The sequence below is a fragment of the Pseudorca crassidens genome, chromosome 20 (assembly GCF_039906515.1).
Source record: "Pseudorca crassidens isolate mPseCra1 chromosome 20, mPseCra1.hap1, whole genome shotgun sequence".
NCBI classification, from domain to species: Eukaryota; Metazoa; Chordata; class Mammalia; order Artiodactyla; family Delphinidae; genus Pseudorca; species Pseudorca crassidens.
The window spans coordinates 2,657,207-2,671,534 of NC_090315.1; the positions used below are offsets into that span (position 1 = coordinate 2,657,207).

The 14,328-nt window shown below is 42.5% G+C and overlaps 1 protein-coding gene across 1 annotated transcript in view; it reads left to right on the forward strand.

The window, feature by feature from the left end:
- The first annotated feature begins 4,663 nt into the window (after nt 1-4,663).
- LOC137215645 (zinc finger protein 211-like) overlaps nt 4,664-14,328 on the forward strand; it is a 28,898-nt gene continuing 19,233 nt past the window's right edge. The window contains exon 1 of the mRNA XM_067721168.1: nt 4,664-4,922. The gene's annotated coding sequence lies outside the window, so the exon portion shown is untranslated. The remainder of the gene's footprint in view (nt 4,923-14,328) is intronic.

Consider the following 14,328-nt stretch of genomic DNA (forward strand, 5'->3'; position numbering starts at 1 on the left):
GTGATACAGTAACAGACTGACTCACACTCCTACCAAAAACGACTATAAAAGTGGCAAAATATGCGGAGTTCCTGCTTTGAGGAGTGGGATGGCACAAAGCACGGGGCTGTGAGCTTGAGGGAAGGACGGCACAGTGGGTGAGGTCGCATCCTCCCATCCTCCTGCCAGGGCACTTTCTAAATATGCACGGGGAAATGGAGCCCAGAAAGCAGAGGTGGAGGGACCAGAGCTCAGAGCCCAGGGCTGCAGAGGCAGCTGGAAATTCCGTGGCTGCATCTTTTCAGGGGGCCCTACCCAGGCAGAGGTGTTCTGAAACCTCAGGCCGGACCTCCCAGGGGCAGAGACCCTTGTTCTTGAATCAGAGGTCAGGTATGGACAGGTGCCACCAGTCACTGCATCCCAGCTTCCCCCTCCAGAGGCAATGTCCTCACCTCTGGCTCAAAAGCTGAGGCCCCACTTCCTCCTACTCCAGAAGCTGATTCCCCACCTGTGGCACCTAAGCAATGCTAGCCCCTCTCTTGCACACGTGTCCATGTCATCTCAGGGGCCTGCCCTCTGGTCAGGGGGTGGCCTCTTGGACTCCACATTTGTAACCTCAGCTGGACCTGACTCCTGGGACATAATTATCAGCCTCTAGACCTTCAGGCCATCACTACTTGGTCTGGTTTTTCTGCCCATAGGGAACATCATTGGGATTGGACTGGCACTTGAGGACTCTGGTCACCTCTGAAGAATTTTCTTTGGCCTTGGAGAAGGGCCCATATAGGGACTGAGAAGCGAGAGTAGCCATGAGCCATGAGCTCACAGCAGCTGGCCAGCCATGGTACATGCAGAAGACAAAATGCAAGGCAGTCTTTAAAAGGAGGTAGCTTTAGGTCTACAAGGTTTTGAGAGAAGGAAGTATCAGGAAGTATTGGGTGTAAAATGAGAAAGTAGCTTTACATTACATTAGTTCCAGATGTACAGCATAGTGATTCAGGGGGACTTCTGTTATTGCAAGAAACATAGTGACCTGGTCCACAGAAACTTCAATGGTGCAATGGAATATTCTTGAAAATGTATCAGAATCACCCGAAAGATTATTAAAACACAGATTCTAGAGACTGACCCACAAAATGTCTGCTTCACTAGGTTGGGTTTTGAAATGAAAATGAGCGTTTCATGGTGAAGGTCCAGGGATCAGACTTGAAAACCAGGGCTCGTTGAAAAATTACGCTTCCTGGTTCCAGGACTGAATCCACCAGAGAAGAAGTCTGCAGACGCCCAGAGGCGGAGCCAAGTTTTCTCACACATCCCCTGAGTGTCTTTGCAGTGAGAAAGTCCGGCTAACGGCCAACTTGGCTAAAGTCCTAGCCAGGCCCTCCACTGCCAAGGAGCCCTGTGAGGCTCCACCCACCAAAGCTATCTAGCCACGTGCTTATTCTGGCTAGAATTTATTCCCAAAATTCCCATATAGTTCTTCCTCATCTCCTTCACGTTTTTGCGCAGTGATTACTCAGCTCTGTAATCTGCATACCACACTCTACCTCTAAGTACATTTACCTTATATTCTTTCCATTATGCCTCCTACACTGAACATACTATATGACTTAACATTTCTGCTTTCATGATTCCTGTGTCCTCCTGAATATAATATAACCCCTAGAAGGGCAGGAGTCTTTGTCGCTTTTGTATCCCAATGTCTCCCACGCATCTACAATAAGTTCTTGAAGCCGAATATTTACTCATTGATCATTTGCCAGAACAGTGACTAAACAAGACACTTTGGCTTCAGCTTCCCTGTGTATTTTTGCAATTCCATGTACTCTCAATGTCCCCTTTAACTTTTCCTGAATGCTCATATTGCATAATGACTTCAAGCATGAAGAGGAATCACATTTTGGAGACAGTGTTCAGAGAGATTGTTCTAGTCACATGTTCAGCTTAATTGTACCTCTTCTCAGACATCACTGCTAAAACTTCTCTAAGATTTTCACCTTTTTACCATACACTGATACTTTCTCTGAGACGTTTCTGACACAATCTCTGAATCACTACATAGTCATTAATAGCTTTCTATAATTTGAATTTTATAACTTTTTCCCAGATAATATCAATTCCTCATGCAGAACAGTCTCTGTAATCACAGGGGAAATGATAACCACTTCCCAACAATGATATGAGATCATGGTTTAAGTTACCCCTTTCATTTTGGGGTTCAGAACATCTTTTTCATACATGCTCTACCTGTGAACACCGCACCCATTGTCCCATATCAATACAACATATCTTTCATTGTTCTATTTTTGAGATTGATGTCAGATTCCCAAAAAGAAGTTAACTATCAAGCTATCCAAAAATTTACTAAATGGATAAAAATATTGCTTACTAAATTGGGCACAATAATTTACTATGCTGTTAGAAGTATTTTCTGAAGTGACTACAGAGATCCACCTGTGTACTCCTGCTTTGAGTAGCCCAGCATCCCTCTACTGTCTTTCCTGTCATGGACCATCTGGAGTGTTTTTTCTCTTCTCCTTGACCAAACATACAGAGACTGTTAAAACTGAGTCTAACACTTCATAGTGTATAGATTTAATTCCAACATGGTAATGTTTATTTTTCATTATTAATTTATTTTTATTGAAGTATAGTTGTTTTAAAATATTAGTTAGTTCCAGGTGTACAACATAGTGATTCAATATTTTTATAGGGACTTCCCTGGGGCGCAGTGGTTAAGAATCCGCCTGCCAATGCAGGGGACGTGGGTTCAAGACCTGGTCCGGGAAGATCCCACATGCCGTGGAGCAACTAAGCTCGGGTGCAACAACTACTGAGCCTGCACGTTAGAGCCCGCGAGCCACAACTAATGAAGCCCGTGCGCCTAGAACCCGTGCTCTGAAATAAGAGAAGCCACTGCAATGAGAAGCCGGCGCACCGCAGTGAAGAGTAGTCCCCACTCTCCACAACTAGAGAAAGCCTTCACGCAGCAACAAAGACCCAATGCAGCCAAATATAAATAATTAAAATTAAAAAAATATATATAGTTATAGATTATACTCCATTTAAAGTTATTAAAAACAGTGGCTATACTTCCCTGTGCTATACAATGTATCCTTGTTGCTTATCTATTTTATACATAGTGAAACTGAGAAGGACCCTGTTGGGCCTTCCCTGGGACAGACACCCCCAATCCCCATGTCTCCTGACTTTCCCCCCACCCCTCCTCCAGTCTTGCTGCACAGCTTGTGGGATCTTAGTTCCCCCGACCAAGGATTGGACCTGGGTCCTCAGCAGTGAGAGCGTGGAGTCCTAATCCCTTGACTGCCAAGGAATTACCGACCTGACTCTTGTTAATAGAAAAGTTTTAGCCTCCTAGGCCTTTCCCGAATTCCAAAAAGCAAAATCAGAGAAGTGAGAAAATGCAGAAACAAAGGAAAGCAGTCAAGCAAGACAAAATAATAATAGTTTAGCCATAAAACAAAGCCAAGGACCTTTAGTTCCTCCTCAAGGACTATAGATAATATCTTGAGCCATATCCTTGAATTGTTTTGCAGAAACTAAAACCACCACCAGGTGGAAGAAGTTAACTGCGTGCTGACAACCAGCACATAGACTCCAGACCAGTTGGAGCCAGAAAACTGATAATTGAGATTCCGAAAATATCACCATTACCTCATCATCAACCAGAGAATTGTGCACAAGCTGATCACACATCCTGCCACCCTCCCTCCTCACACTGTCTTTAAAAACCCTTCTTTGAAAGACATTGGGGAGTTCAGGTCTTTTGAGCATGAGCTGCCTGTTCTCCTTGCTGGTGCCTGCAATAAGCCCTGTACTTTCCTTCACCACAACCGAGTGTCAATGGATTGGCTTTGCTATGCATCAGGTGAACAGCCCAAATTTGGTTTGGTAGCAATAGCAGTTTGTGTCTCTTAATCCCATACCCCTATTTTGCCCATCCCCCATGAAATGTTTATTAGCTTCTGCTACCAGTGGACACATTTTGTGTCTGAATGACTAGGAATGATATGTGCATTTGGATCTCTGTCCTGTGGGAGCTTCTGTAACAATATGTTTAGTCTCAGGGAGCATGATGAAGTTCACAGGGTCTGAACTAATACATCAACCTTGGCTGAACGTCTGCAGGCAACACAACATCCCCCAGAAACCCTGAGATCTACCCCTTAAGAATGGACAAGTCTCTGGGTCTTCCCTGGTGGCACAGTGGTTAAGAATCCACCTGCCAATGCAGGGACCATGGGATCGATCCCTGGTCTGGGAAGATCCCACATGCTGCGGAGCTACTAAGCGCACGCACCACAACTATTGAACCTGCACTCTAGAGCCCGTGCTCGGCAGCAAAAGAAGCCACCGCAATGAGAAGCCCGCGCACCCAAAGGAAGACCCAAAGCAGCCAAAAATAAAAATAAATAAAAAATTTATTTTTTTTTAAAAAAGGACAAGCGCCTTCTAAGTCCTTTGGTCCGCTGACTCCATTTCCCAGAGCCCCTCAGGGGTCTAAGATTGCCAGTAGTCCACGCGCGGGTTACCCCAAGTGTGTGAACTACAGTACCCAGAAAGCTCTGCGTCGACCAGCCGCCTTGTTGAGCCAATGAAGGCTCAGAACAGAGGCGTTTCCGTAAGGGGTGCCTAGCGTGGGCCGGGACTTCCGGCGTCCTCCTCCGGGCGGTCATTTTGGCTGCTCGGGTGTGTTCATACGGACAGAAGTTCTGGAGCGTTTAGTGGAGCTGTCGGGACAGGACCGAGAAAGCGACGGGGCAGTCGTTGTTCCCGCTGCACAAAGGCGAGTCTGAGGCTCGGCCGCAGCGCCGCCCGAGATGATCCGCACCAGGGCCGGTTTAAGAACGGCCGGCCCGCTCCTGGCCCCGCTCCGCCCACAGGCCTGGATGGCTGCGGCCGCTCGGAGGGACCCGCCTCAGGTAAACGCTCGTCCTCGGGCCCTCACCCCACCAGACACTAAAGCCCCAAATGCTCTCGTCCCTGCAGCCCAGGCCTCGGTGTCCAGGACGGTGAGGCGCTAGTATATGGACTACTGTTTCTGACAGTGGTCAACACCTCAGCTTTCCTGTTTAATTTTACTATCAGGGGTGTGATTAGATATGGGAGAGGGTTACAGGCACAGGAACCGGCATGTACAAAGGCTTGGAGTTGCGATTGAGCCGTGAGGATTCGGAAAACCTGGGCTCCGTTGTGCCTGGTGAGGAACAAAGTTTGAGGCGGAGTCGCGCCTGGAATAGCAGGCTGAGGCCTCTGCCTATATTCTCAGAACTCTGAGCGCTGCGGAAAATTTTAAACCAAGGGGGTTACAGACTACATTAGGATTTTAAAAGTTTCCCAAAGGCTGTTCAACGGAGGAACAGACTGAAGGAGGAGGATGAAGTATTAGGGCACCAGGAGGTTGGATCTGCGTTCAAGCACACAGAGCTAGTAAGGTGAGACACTGAGGCACGGAGGTTAGGTATCCAGCCCTAGTTCACCAGGCTCAAGGGCCAGGCGTGGGCACACAGGGGCCTGAACCCACTGAAACCTGACATGGTTATATTCATTCATCTGTAATCTGTCTCTTAAAACATGGCTGTAGAAGCGCTTATGGGACCTATACCGGTACGTGTAGAGTGTCCCAGTCCCTTACTGATCCCTACACCCACCCATATATTCTCTGTATTGTGGTGTCGTGGTATTCGTTAAGGACCCAAGCTCAGGATCCCGAGTCTACGAAGGATTATATGGAGGTATTAACATTTCTGGCACCGAATGTAGACGGATGTGGGAAGGTTATCTCAATACCAAGATGTAAAAATATTTAGAGGTAGAGCTGAGTTGAGATCATTAAGATCTTCTTTCCATCAGGTGGGAAGAAGGAGCAGGAAGACAAGATTCAGGACTGGAATGGCTGCCTAAGAAGTTCAGTATCGGGCTTCCCTGGTGGAGCAGTGGTTGGGAATCTGCCTGCCAATGCAGGGGACATGGGTTCGAGCCCTGGTCTGGGAAGATCCCACATGCCGCGGAGCAACTAGGCCTGTGAGCCACAACTACTGAGTCTGCGCGTCTGGAGCCTGTGCTCTGCAACAGAAGAGGCCGCAACAGTGAGAGGCCCGCGCACCGCGATGAAGAGTGGCCCCCGCTCGCCGTAACTGGAGAAAGCCCTCGCACAGAAACGAAGACCCAACACAGCCAAAAACAAATTAATTAATTAATTAATTTAAAAAAAAATAAAAGAAGTTGAGTATCTATTCTGGAGGTGACAGGAAGTTTGGGACAGAGGAGGGGAATGATCTTACCTAGGTTTTTTAAAAATAAATTTATTCATTTATTTATTTTTGGCTGCATTGGGTCTTCGTTGTTACGTGTGGGCTTTCTCTGGTTGTGGCGAGCGGTAGTTACTCTTCATTGTGGTGTGCAGGCTTCTCATTGCGGTGGCTTCTCTTTGTTGCGGAGCATGGGGTCTAGGCACGTGGGCTCAGTAGTTGTGGCTCGTGGGCTCTAGAGCGCAGGCTCAGTAGTTGTGGCTCACGGGGTTTAGTTGCTCCGCAGCATGTGGGATCTTCCCGGACCAGGGCTCGAACCCATGTCCCCTGCATTGGCAGGGGGATTCTTAACCACTGCGCCACCAGGGAATTTCCTTACCTAGGTCTTAACAGGCTGCATATGGCTGCATAGTGGAGAACAGATTGTGAGACTGAGGGAAGAGGAAGGAAAACCAGGGTGGAGGCTATTATATTAGGCCACTTGAGGGTTCATGGAACAGAGTGGTAGCTTAGAAGTGGCTGGATTCTGAATGCGTTTTTATTAAGGATTAACTAGATTTCTTAATGTGGAAGGAAAGTGTCTTGTTCTGCTTGGGTTGCTATAACAAAATACCGTAAGCTAGATGACATATAAACACCAGGAGTTTATTTCACACAGTTTTGGAGGCTAGAAGTCCAAGATCAGGATGCCTGCATGGTCAGGTTCAGATGAGGGCCTGCTTCCTGGTTCATAGACACCATCTTCTCACTGTGTCCTTACATGGTGGAGAACAGAGAGAGGAGCAAGCTCTCTCGTGACATTTATAAGGGTGTTAATTCCATTCACGTGGGGCCTGCCTTCATGACCTCATCTAATCCTAATTTCCTCCCAAAGGCTCCGGCTCCTAATACCATGAGATTGGGAGGTTTTGTGTCAACTATGAATTTTGGGGGGACATAAACATTCAGTTTTATAATAGTGAGAGAGTGAAACAGAGGATTCAGAGATGAATCCAAGTGGGATTTTTTCCCTGAAGTATTATATAATTGATTTCTATTAGTTTCAGTTGTACAGCATAGTAATTAGATATTTTTGTACATTACAAAATGATGACCATGATAATTCTTGTTGCTGTCACCATTCAAAGTTATTACAATATTATTGACTATGTTCCGTACTCTGTACACTACATCCCTGTGACTTACTTATTTTGTACATGGAAGTTTGTTTTGCTGTTACCATGAGGTTTTGATATAGCAGTCTATATATATATATATATTGTTTTAAGTTGCTGGTCTCTTAATGTCAAATGCATTTCCAATATCCTGCATTTGTACTTTCTGCTTCTCATGATTGCTGGTTTTGATATCATATTTGTGTGTGGATGATTTCCTACTTTGACTATATGTTTACCTTTACCGGTGAGCTTTCCCATTTGTAATTTTCTTGTTTCTAGTCCTGGCCTTTTCTTCTAGAGAAGTTCCTTTAGCATTTGTTGTAAAACTGTGTTTGGTGGTGCTGAATTCTCTTAGCTTTTGCTTGTCTGTAAAGCTTTTGACTTCTCCGTTGAATCTGAACGAGAGCCTTGCTGGGTAGAATATTCTTGGTTGTAGGTTTTTCCCTTTTCTGGCCTGCAGAGTTTCTGCTGGAAAATCAGCTGATAACCTTATGTGGATTCCCTTGTATGTTATTTGTTGCTTTTCCCTTGTTGCTTTTTATTTATTTGGCTGCAGATTGCAGGATCTTAGTTCCCCAACCAGGGATTGAACCTGGGCCACAACCATGAAAAAGCTGAGTCCTAACCATTGGACCACCAGGGAATTCCCAAGTTCTGTATATTTTAGTGATGTATTTATGATTATATATGCTCTCAAAAGATGCTGAATTGTACATTAGAAAGAGTACATTTTGCAGTATGTACTACAGAAAATTAAGACAAAGGTCAGAGAGTTATTATTATTATTATTATTTTAAATAGGGTTGTCATGAAAGGACTCTAATGAAGACATTAGGCCGGTAACTTGAAAGGATTGTGCAGCAAGCCATGTGGCTATTTGAGAACAAAGAAATTCAGGCAAAGAGATCTGAAATTATAAATCTCTCTGGTGTTTGCTTAGGTAACATCAAAGTAGTCCCATTTGGTTTTGTTAAAAAACAGAATTCAGCCAAGTAAATTTTAAAGATCTTATTGGCTTAATTCAGTAATTCATGAATTGGGCAGCATCCCATCTAACGAATAGAAAGGAACTCTGAAGAGCTATGAGAAAGTTGTACTATAAAAGAGCTTATTGTTTGTGGTAAGGTTACCTTTCTTTAGGCGACAGCAGGCAGAGGTCTATCAGGCAGATTACCTCACTAGTGCTGACCAGGTTAATTCCAGATTGACTGATTTAAGATTCGGTTTCTAGGGGAGGCTGAAACTGTAAGTTAGGTGTTAAGTCTTGGTTTGGTGAGTGAAGTTCAGTTCAAGTGACTCCATTTTGGACCAGTTTTCTCTTTTTTAAAACAATTTAAAAATTTTTTATTTTTATTTTATTTTTAATATTTATTTGGTTGTGCTGGGTCTTAGTCATGGCAGGCAGCCTCCTTAGTTGTGGCTCACCAGCTCCTTAATTGCGGTATGTGGGCTCCTTAGTTGTGGCAGGCAGGCTCCTTAGTTGCAACTCAGGGGCTCCTTAGTTGCAGCCATGGGCTTCTTAGCTGCAGCATGTGAGCTCCTTAGTTGTGGCATGCAAACTCTTAGTTGCAGCATGCATGTGGGACCTAGTTCCCTGACCAGGGATCGAACCCAGACCCCCTGCATTGGGAGCATGTAGTCTTAACCACTGTGCCACCAGGGAAGTCCCTTTAATTTTTATTTTATATTGGGGTATAGTTGATTAACAATGTTGTGTTAATTTCAGGTGTACAGCGAAGTGGCTGAGTTATACATACACATGTATCCATTCTTTTTCAGATTCTTTTCCCATATAGATTATTATAGAATATTGAGTAGAGTTCCCTGTGCTATATAATAGGTCCTTGTTGGTTATTTATTTTAAATATAGTATTGTGTATATGTTAATCCCAAACTCCTAATTTATCCCTCTCCCCCCGCCCCCACCTTTCCCCTTTGGTAACCGTAAGTTTGTTTTCAAAGTCTGTTTCTGTTTTGTAAATAAGTTCATTTGTATCATCTTTTTAGATTCCACATTTCAGTGATATCGTATGATATTTGTCTTTCTCTGTCTGACTTCACTTAGTATGATAATCTCTGGGTCCATCCATGTTGCTGTAAATGGCATTATTTTGTTCTTTTTTTATGGCTGAGTAATATTCCATTATATATTTACCACATTTTCTGTATCCATTCCTCTGTTGTGGACATTTAGGTTGCTTCCATGTCTTGGTTATTGTAAACAGTGCTGCAGTGAACATTGGGGTGCATGCATACATGTATCTTTTCTTCCTTCCTCCCTCCCTCCCTCCCTTCCTTCCTTTCTTCCTGCCTTCCTTGGCTTTCGTGATCTCACTTCCCCCACCAGGAATTGAACCCTTGCCACAGCAGGAATCCTAACAACTAGGCCACCAGGGAACTCCCCTGCATGTATCTTCTCGAAATATGGTTTTCTCCAGATATATGTCCAGGAGTGGGTTTTTAAACAATTTTAAGGAGACTACGTTTTGTGAAACAGAAGTAGTCTTCTCAAATTTACAATATTTTGATTTGACATCCATAATTCTAGGGCTTTGGGAGATCTTTCCTTTTTCTTTATACACAACCACACTTCAATTTTAGATGGATGCAGTATCATCTCCATGGTATATCATAAGCTGTTTGCAACAGATGTCATAATTCCTATTTATATTTCTAACTGAAACTCTCCTTATACCACAACCACCAATTAGGGGAGTAGAATTGCATCCTACCCCAGTGACTGTTGGCACAGTTTCACTTACTGCCTGGAGCATATGCTGGCTTAAAGAGAGCAGACTTTCAGAATCACCATCTCAGGTCTCAGACACATTCTCTGCTCTTTAGAGATGTCAGGTCCTGGGTTCGACCATCACTGTTCTAAGATTTCAGTGTTCCCATTGACTAAAAAGACTCCATATGGAGATTTCCTTTTTAGCCTTACCACCTTCACTTAGTTGAGGAACATTTGGAAAATCTAGGACATCTTCCCCTGAACTGTCTTAATAATTATAAATATTTCAGTACTTTCAGGGAAAAGAGCTCAGTCATTATAGATCTGTCATTTAAAACTTCCCAAACCCTGCTCACAGATTTCACTTGAACTCCTGTGCACATATGTTGTCCCCTGGACCAGCAGCATTTTTCCATCTCCTGTTATTTTCCTCTCCAGATTGCAGTTCTTGGCTCAACATGTTTATTAAACTTTTGGCAAGACCAGTACATCTTAATTGTTAGTTCATTAAGTTCCCCAGTATTACTCCCCTCTATCTTGATATTCTGCCCCTGCCCCCCTCAGAAAGAAAAAAGAAATCACCATTTGAAAACACTTTCTGCCTCCTAACCTAAAACAAATCATTTAACACTAATGCCAGCTAGGGACCATGCCCCCATGTCTTAACTTCTCTGTGGATTTGTTCTTTATCAAATCTCATGACTGGTGACCTGTTTATTACTGCTCTCTCTCTCAGTCTCTTTTTAAACTAACATTATAAACACTTATACCTTTTAAAAAATAGTTTTTTCTGGGACTTCACTGGTGGCACAGTGGTTAAGACTCTGCTCCCAGTGCAGGGGCCCAGGTTCAATCCCTGGCCAGGGAGCTAGATCCCATAGATTTGCTCAGCTAATGCAATGCTCAGATTCTAACTTTTAAAAAAAAGTTGAGTAAAAGCAGAAAATTAAACCTCAAAATAAAATTTCAGAATTAACATTGAGTAATTAATTCTTAATAATGGAAGTGAAATAATTCACCCACATGCATGTCGCAACTAAGAGTTCGCATGTCACAACTGGGGAGCCTGGCTGCTGCAACTAAGACCCAGCACAACCAAATGAATGAATGAATGAATGAATAATTTAAAAAAAATAAAAATCGTTTTTTCTCTCTTAGTGATCCAGTACATTTCCTGTTCTACTGTCTCTTTCACCTTTTACAACTGAACTTTTAAAGAGCATTTTTTTTCTCTCTTCCGATTACCTCAGCTATGTAACTGTACTCACTCAGGTTTGGTTTATTAGCCTCACAGCTGCATCGTCATTAACAAACTCCTACGTCCAATGGTAACTTCTAAGATTTTGTTTAAATGTCCTCTCAGAAGCTTTTGCCACAATTGACATTTTTATTCTTAATTTGAATTTGTTGGGTCCTCTTTTTCTCCCATCCCTGTAATATGGGACTGCTCAAGAGCTCAGTCATGTCTAAATTCTCAATCTTCACTCACATTCTATTGTGATTTCATACAGTGTCATGACTGTAAATAGCACTATAAGCCCCAAACTTGCAAGTGTACATGTCCATAACATACTTTACTTTGAAACTCCACAGTTATCTGTATAATAGACCTTTTCTTGGAATTCTAGTAGACATCACGAACTCAACATGTTAAAAAAAATTTATCCTGAGCTTTTTTCCAATCCTTCCTGGTCATAGCTTTCCCTATCTCAGTTGGTGCCAATTCCGTTCTTCCATTTGCTGAGGCAGACCAAAAATCTAGATATTATCCTTGATGCATTCTTTTTCTGACACTCCACATGCAGTCATAAGAAATCCTATTGGCTCTGCTCTCAAAATTTATCCAGGGTTTGACTACTTTCCATAACCACTTCTGCTACCAGCCTGGTCAGAGCTAACATCCTTTCTTACCTGGATTTCTTCAATAGTAGTCTCTATGCTCCCACCCTTATTCTTCTGCAGTCTTTTCTCAGCTTACCAGACAACATGGCCTTTCAGCGGATGAGATAGAAAATGTCAGTCTTTTGGTCAAAATTCTGTAATGACTACCATTTTCCTAAGAGAAAATTCAAAATCCTTACCAGGACCCTTTGGAGCTTCATGTTCCTTTCTGACCTCTCTCTCTGTTTGGTTTATTTATTTGTTTTTGTTGTTCTTGTTGTTTTGGCTGCACCGCACTGCTTGTGGGATCTCAGTTCTCTGACCAGGGATTGAACCCAGGCCCCCTGAAGTGGAAGTGTGGAGTCCTACCCACTGAACAACCAGGGATTTCCCACTGACCTCATCTCTTAAACTTTCTGCCTCACTCAACTGGTTTCATGTACATGGGCACCTGAGTTTTCCTGGGACATGACATGACCCTGGCTGTTTCTTTTGCTTGGATCATATGCCCAAAATATTCACATGGATTATTCCTTCACCTCTTCAAGTGTTGTCTGAAATATCCAACTGTCAATGAGATTTTCCCTTACTAACATTTAATATTGCATCTCTTCCACTAATTGGGCTCCTTTTTTCTCCTAAGGTACCTTTATCTTATTACATATTGTATATTTTATTTTTTTAAAGTACTTTTTAAAAAATATATTTTATTTAATTTAGTTTGGCTGTGCTGGGTCTTAGTTGCAGCATACAGGATCTTTGTTGAGGCATGCAGACTTCTTAGTTGTGGCATGCAGACTCTTAGTTGCACGTGCAGGCAGGATCTAGTTCCCCGACCAGGGATCAAACCCAAGCCCCCTGCATTGGGAACATGGAGTCTTACCCACTGCACCACCATGGAAGTCCCTGTTTATTTTAATTATTATCAAATGTCCACCTTTCTTAGCTATCTTGGTTCTCTAATTATGAGTCTAATTTCCTGACATAGCTCACCTACTGAGAATAATGTGACATAATTTAGGTGCTTAACACATATTTATTGAGGCAGCGAATATGGGTTTGACCCCCTTCTTCATATTCATTTCTAAGACTCTGGCAGTTTTTACTTAAGTGGTTTTTTCTTTTCCTCTCCCTTCCAGGCTATAATTTTGCAAGGTTTTCCAAAATGAAAACTGAATAATATTTAGTGGAAAAACTCCTCAGATTGGCCTTAAACAGAGCCAGACCTTTTGCACAGATTCCTTCTCTCACTACTCAGACCTCACCTGTCATTTTCACCTGATCTTTTCAGGCATGTCATATTTGGTGGTACCCAGCATTATGTCTTATTTCAGAACAATTTGCACATGCTTCTAATATTTAACCATGATAATACTTTTTGAAAACCTGTAATTTTGGAAGGAACAAAAGTTGTACATGAGGTGCCATACTGCATATTTATCCATGAATGATATCAGATATTGAGACAGTTTTGGTATATTGGAAGTCCGTAAGCTTCTCCTAATAATAGATATATATTTGCCTGCAAGGTGTTTTAATTGAAACTCTATTAAAAGTTGTTATTTTTGATGTCTGAATTTTTTTTTAAATTATTTTATATTAGAATATAGTTGATTAACAATGTTGTGTTAGTTTCAGGTATACAACAAAGTGATTCAGTTATACATATGTATGTATCTATTCTTTTTCAAATTCTTTTCCCATTTAGGTTGTTACAGAATATTGAGCAGAGTTCTCTGTGCTATATAGTAGGTCCGTGTTGGTTATCTATTTTAAATATAGTAGTGTGTATATGTCAATCCCAAACACCCAGTTTATCACCACCACCACCACCACCCTGGCCATCTTTCCCCTTTAGTAACCATAAGTTAGTTTTCTTAATAGGTGAGTCTGTTTTCTATTTTGTAAGTAAGTTCATTTGTATCTTTTTTTTTCTTAGATTCTGCATATGAGTGATATCCTATGATATTTGTCTTTCTCTCTCTGACTAACTTCACTTAGTATGGTAATCTCCAGGTCCATCTGCGTTCTGAAATGGCATTGTTTCATTCTTTTTAATGGCTGAGTAATATTCTATTGTATATATGTACCACATCTTCTTTATCCATTCTTCTATCAATGGGCATTTAGTTTGCTTCCATGTCTTGGCTGTTGTAAACAGTGCTGCAATGAACATTGGGGTGCATGTATCCTTTCAAACCATGCTTTGCTTCAAATATATGCCCAGGAGTGGAATTGCTGGATCATATGATAACTCTATTTTTAGTTTTTTAAGGAACCTCCATACTGTTCTCCATAGTGGCTGTAC